This window comes from Grampus griseus, assembly GCF_964374135.1.
Source record: "Grampus griseus genome assembly, chromosome: 1".
Lineage (NCBI taxonomy): Eukaryota > Metazoa > Chordata > Mammalia > Artiodactyla > Delphinidae > Grampus > Grampus griseus.
In genome coordinates this window covers 70,344,674-70,350,811 of record NC_139017.1, presented here as the reverse complement: position 1 = coordinate 70,350,811, position 6,138 = coordinate 70,344,674, and the positions used below count along the sequence as shown (strand labels likewise).

The 6,138-nt window shown below is 55.1% G+C and overlaps 1 long non-coding RNA gene across 1 annotated transcript; it reads right to left on the bottom strand.

Annotated features, from left to right (window-relative positions):
* On the bottom strand, positions 1-5,077 carry LOC309827942. Its single transcript, XR_014297266.1, has 4 exons — positions 4,981-5,077; positions 3,787-3,854; positions 881-979; positions 1-628 (listed from the first exon to the last, which is right to left on the bottom strand). It is a non-coding gene; the product is annotated as an uncharacterized lncRNA (long non-coding RNA).
* Between the last annotated feature and the right edge of the window lie 1,061 nt (positions 5,078-6,138).

Below are 6,138 nucleotides of genomic sequence, written 5' to 3'. Positions count from 1 at the left end.
TTTGCAATATTTTGATTGGGCACAAAGAATTTCAGGGATAAAGGGCTCCCTAGGATCTCTCCATCAAAATATTCTTAGAGATCATTATTGGAATATGGAATACAGTCAATCATATCATTATTACTGATTGAAGGCCTAAAGTTCAGTTGACCTGGGAAAGGCAACTGACTGAAACTCACCTCACTGCTGCAAGACTCTACTACTCAAATTATTTCATGTTTAGATGGAATAAATGAGGGAAATATTTGGGAGAGGGGGTCTTGCCCTCTCCTCCCACTGACTATTGGAAGCGGGTGGAAGGGATCTGGGATGAAAGAACAGGAAGGTCTGTGAAACATAGTTCTCAGATTTTGACAGTTTCATTTAGGGCCAGCTCTATTTTCCTACAATCATAAGTGGGCAAATAAAAGTTTCGCTCAGGCTTAAGGGATCTTGGAAGGGGCAGCCATGTAAGGTCTGGGATGTATAGGCACCAGCCTCGGCACTCAGGAAAACTGAGTCATGGAGAAGTTCTTTGCTCAGGTAACCCAACATGTCAGGAGTGGAGCTGGAATCAGATCCTGGCTCTCCTGGGCTCTCTTCCAGAAGGATTTTTCTACTGCACCATGATGTTCCTTCACGCTCGTTGCTGAGGACAGAAGCACATTTAAATCATGATTATCTTGCTGTTCTCTGGATCCCTGATTCCCAGATGTTCAGCCTTCTTTTCTGAGTTACCTTCCATCACTCTGAGAAGGTGAGAAGGGGCGGGTGTGTTTCACTGTCTTTGAAAACAGAGCAGGAGAGGTGGGCTTGCACAGAGCTCATAGCTCAGAAAGAGGCATTCCGATGCAGTGGGGAGAATTTTAAAGGGGCCAGGTGTCTGCCCTCAGGCACTTACGTTCAAGATGGGGGGTATGGCATCTGCTTCCTCCAGTGGGTGGGGAGGCAGGAGGCCATGACTAAGCAAGGTCTGAACGACTGCAAGGTGAGGCTGCCCCTGGAATCAAGGAGAGGAGTAGAGAGGCCTAGTCAAGAAGGCCTCCTGGAGGAGGTGATAGGCACGTATTGGGAAGGAGTGAGGGAGAATATCTAGGAGCGAATGTTTTGTGCAAAGTTTCAGAAGCAGAGACAAGCAATGCTTATGTTGAAGACATGATAAGAAAACTACTGGAGATAGAGCACAACCCTTGCTGAGGAGGCAGGAGAGGTATGATTAGAAAAGTGGAGGGAGGGAAAGGGTAGTTAATAATGGCGGGAGGCCTGGACCCTTAGGAGCTCTTTTCCTGATCTCTGGACCCCAGGTATGAGTTGTCTGGTCCCAAGGCCAAACCTCCAGCCCTTTCCAGCTCCATGTACACTCCCAGCTCCCATCTGTGTCTCCCATCTCAGCAATAGTCACAACAGCACCCACGATGGCTGCTCTGCGTTGAGTGCTTACAATGCGACAGGCACTGCATGAAGCTCTTTACGTGCATCTTCTCACGTGGCCCTTGTAGAGACACTAAGGGGAATCTGCTCATGATAGATGAGGAAACGATGGAACTGGAAGACAGAGCTAAGAGCCTGTTGAGAGAGGTCAGCGAATTGCCCCAGAACTTCCTTGTCACTCATAAGTGGCAGAGCCAGGAAGGAGCCCAGGCTATGTTTTCACTTTCATTTGCGGGGACCTTCTGAGGGCTGGACCCTGTGTGCCTCTGTGTGGGTTACCAACTCACGAAACCCCGCCTGATTGTGTGGGTCACTGCAGAGACACAGGAGGGTCAGACACATTGGGCTTAAGTGCTGTCAGCGGCCCCTGTGTGCCCTCTCTGTCCCACCATTACCCCTCTCCTCCCCTCAAGTAAATCTCTTAGCACCCTCGTCCAGGGAGGATAGGGAGGGAGGGAAGGACAAGGAACTGGCACTGCCAGTGGGGAGGGGACAGTAAAGCTGTCCTCTGGTTGATCTATCCTCAAAGGACCCTAGCTCCCAGAATCCTAGGGAGAAGCTGCCTTCAGGTGAGGTTTACGCTTGTCTGCCCAGGGTTACATATTGTATAGATATGCATCCGTACAATAAGATACGAAGGTGATTAATCATCTAGGAATTCCTGCCTCTTCAATGCCTTTTATATCTCTGTTTATTTAAGGAGCACTTGCTGTGTGCCTAGCAGTCTGCGCGATGGGGGGAGGAGACAGAATAAGTGAAGGGAAAGTTAAGGTTCTTGCACTCAAGGAAGTTTTGCACTGATTGGGGATATACGATTTCTAAATATTAAATAATTAGAAGACAAAGCCAAATAATATATAATTACACTGTCATTTAAATATGATCAAGTGTCAAAATACATGCCACAAATGTGCTATGTGCTGTCTGGAAGAGACGCCAGGGTGGGCTTGAATGAATCAGTGTAGAGGGCTTCCAGAAACGCTGGGCCTTGAATGGTGGGTGGGAATCTGAGCAGTGGAGGCGGTCAGAATCAGAGGTGATGTGGAGAGTTGGTGGGGGTGGACATTAACAAGCGTGGTGAACAAGCATGGTGACTGTGTGAGCTTGGGAGGTGAGCAGACAGGCTGAGCCACGGGAGGGTGCAGGGCAGAAGAGAACACTCTGGTGTTGGACAGACTTGGGGTCAAGTTTAACTCTCCAGGGACCTAGCTGCATGACCTGGGGCATTACTTAACCTTTCTGAGCCTCCTTTTTCTTACAATACGATAATATCTGCCATTCAAGGTGGTTCTAAGGATTAAATGCAAGTAAAGTTATCAACATAGAGCCTGGCACAGAGTAGAGCTCAAAAAAAGAAAAAAGTTAGTTATTATTACAATTATTTTGAAGATGAACTTGCATAGGTGAATATGATCGTTATGAAACAATGTCTTGCATCAAATCCCGGCATCAGTCCTTTTTAGCTGGGCTCACTCCGGCAATGTACTTAACCTCCCCGAGCCTCAGCTTCCTCATCTGAAAATAGGGATGATTGTATCCCATACCTCACAGGGGGCTGCAAGGACAAGATGACCTGTTACCTATAAAACACTTAGGAGAGGGTTTGGTACCTAATGAGAGCTGATAAATGTTAGCTATTATTACAGTTAATCCTCCCAAATCCTGCAAGGGTTTTTATCATTCTCCTATTGTTGTTGAGGAAACAAAGGCTCAGAGCATAAGTAACTTGTCCAAGGCCACCCAGCCCGTCACTGGTGAGTCCAGACTGTCTTCCTCATGTCCTCAGTGGAAATGCATCTCTCCAACTCCAGGGCTCTCTGTGCTTCCAGTATAAGACTTATTATAGTGCAACTAACACTGCGGTGACGCCCTCGAGGGCAAGGCCGGGACCTTACTCATCTTTTGTGTATCAGCACCTGACACCAGTCAGGCCCTGGCAGGTGATCAAGAATGCTTGCTGACTTGAGATGAAGTGAGGTGACTGGGGTTGGAGCACTGGAAAAGGCAGGGCTGGATGTGAGCCTGTATCTGGGCTGTCAGAGGAAGGAGTCAAGATGACTCCAGGTTTCCAGCCTGGGTGGGTGGGAGAAGGGTGGAGCTGTTAACTGAAAACCGGAAGTTGGGAAAGGCTGATGGCTTGGGTTTGAGAAGAAAGTGGGGAAAGGGGAGATGCAAAGGTCAGGCTTAGGCAGGTTGTGATGGAGAGATGGGGACCCTTTAATTAGGATCCGGGGCTGTGAAAATCCACTGGCGGCTTCCCCACCCCCTCCCCACATGGACTGGCTTGTGACCTGACGTCAAGGTCCCTGCCCTGGACTTGTTACTAATGGGAGACCCGAGACACACCCAGGAAACCACAGGGCTTGGAACACTTACACAGCCACCTATCAGTGCCCAGGAGAGAAAAGGTTGTCTGGTCATTGTGGCCGGATTGAAGAAGAGCCCTGGAATGAGGGGGTGTGGGGAGGTCAGTCTAGGAGAGCTTCCTGGAGGAGGAGGGAGGAGAAGGCTCAGCTTTGGTCAGGAGGGCAGTTAGCTGCAAAGGAGGGAGACAGAATGTGGGATGGGGGTGCTCACTGCAGGGAAGACGAGGCTTCCCGCCCTTGGCTGGGATTCTGGGCCTGGTCCCCTAAGCCGTCAGCAGGGGAGCTGGAGGAGGAATACATCACAGCTGTTGTGAGGGGGCCCGAAGGAGATCTCTAGGGAAACAGGACAAGAATAACCATTCTAATGCCCAGCACCACCCCATGCACGCTGCCTTCCCTCCTGCGGGGGCTTCGCTTTCTGCCACGTGGACACCCCTCTCTCTCACTCTCTCCTTCCTCCCTTCCCCATCTTCCCACCCCAGCCGACTGTGAGGGGGGGAACGGCGGGACCACCAGTCCCAGCGCTTGGGGGAGAGTGGGTCTTGCCAGCTGTCTCCTCCCTCCCCTTAGCCCATCACGATCCCTTCCTCCCGGTTCTGACAGACAAATCGGGCACCCGCCCCTCCCTGTCTCCAAGCCCCCTCCCCCTCCCTCCACTGTCCGGCCAGCCCTCAGCCCCTCCCCTGAGCGGGATGTGAGTGATGCAACCCCAAACCCAGAAGTGAAGGGGTGAACGAGGTCCCCTCTCCCTCCCTCTTGGGCCTCTGACCCTGCTCCCTGACGTCCCCCCAGCCCCTCTCTCACCCTGTCCCGCCCCCGCCCCTCCCCCCGTGCCCTCAGCCCCTCCCCCCGCCCCCGCTCTGCCGTGGGAGGGCCCAGCAGCTCCCTGCCCTGGCCTGGCGGGTGTGAGTCCCTGGAGGGCAGGGGAAGCTCGGCTTCTGGGATTTCCCCGGCCTCTGGCCAGCAGGAAGTCTTCCTCTGGAGAGGGGAAACCTTGCTCCTGGCCTCGGGCCAGCTGCTGAGCAAGACCAAGGTTCAGGGGAGGAGCCTGTTTCCCTGGTCAGCTGGGGACTCCCGCTGACCTCTGCTCCTCAGGTTTGGGGGTTTAGGCCTCAGAGGCCCAGAGAGCGAGGTCAGGGTGGGGGAAGAGGACGAAGGAGACGCTGGGGACAGTGGGGCAGAGAGACTGGGCGCCGACCCCCACCTGCATCAGCCGTCCTGGCTTTCCCTCCCGTCCCCGGCCTGTGGAGCGGTGGGGTAGGGGCTCTCTGGACGTTTCTCCTCTCCCCGCTGGGTGTGTGTGCCAGGCGGGTGTGGCCTGGGCACAGGGCGTTGATAAGGGGCCGCGGCAGCACCGCCCGCCGCAGCCCTGCAGGACCCAGGGTGGCCTAGAGCAGAGCGCTGTGCGGGCACAGTCCACCCCGGCCTCGTCCTGACACATCCGGTAACCGGGGGCAGGGAAGGAGGGTGCCTGGAAGTCTTTCTCTGGTGCCTAGGTCTCCGCCTCTCCGAGGCTGTGGAAGGTGATAAGCCCTGCGAGTGGGGCTGGGGGGGGAGCGGCCTCATTTCCCAGGGGCTCTGGCGGGCAGAGGCCCCCGCTCTCCTCTCCGAATCTTGCCTCTGCCCTTACTCCCCGGTTGCCCTGTTCCCGGGCTCCAAATGAGCCCCTGGGGACCCCTCAGCAGCAAACGCAACAGGGAGAGAGCAAGAGCCAGCCCCCGGGGAGCAGGGCAGACAGCACTCGTGACTGTGCACATTCCACCCCGCCCCGCCCCGCCCTCAGCCACCCCTCCCCATCTCCCACTCCTCCGCCCCTCAAAACCCAGGCGGGGTCCCCTTCTCAGAGACCTTCTTGGGGCTGGGCTGTCCTCCCCCCCCCCCCCCGGTAGCTTGGGAAGAGGGGGGAGGGGAGGGGGAGAAGGAGAGGCAGGGAGGTTGGTTGAGACAAAGGGGGCAAGCCTGGGTGGGAAGGAGCCGCTGCGTGGGCTGGAGTTGGGGACAGAGCCAGGTGGCGACAGCCCTGCGGAGCCGAGATCAGGGAGTTTCCGGGGATGAAGGGAGAAGCTGCGCGCTGGGCCAGCGTCCCCTGGTGGACAGTGCTGCACCGGCAGCCACCCAGTCTCCCTGCCCTGCTGCTGTGGCCACTGGGGTGGTCTCTCCTGGACACGTGGACAGAGTGGAGAGCACAGCCCTGCACAGGACCCAGGCAAGGTCCTCACTAGCAAGACCTGGCTTTGAGAAGCTGTACAGGAACCAAGTTCTATTCCGGTGCCCATCGACCCTGTCCACCTCATTTTCTCACCTGACCAGCAAGTGGTAGGTTATCATGCAGTCTTTGAGGCCCCTTCTGGCATGGGCATCC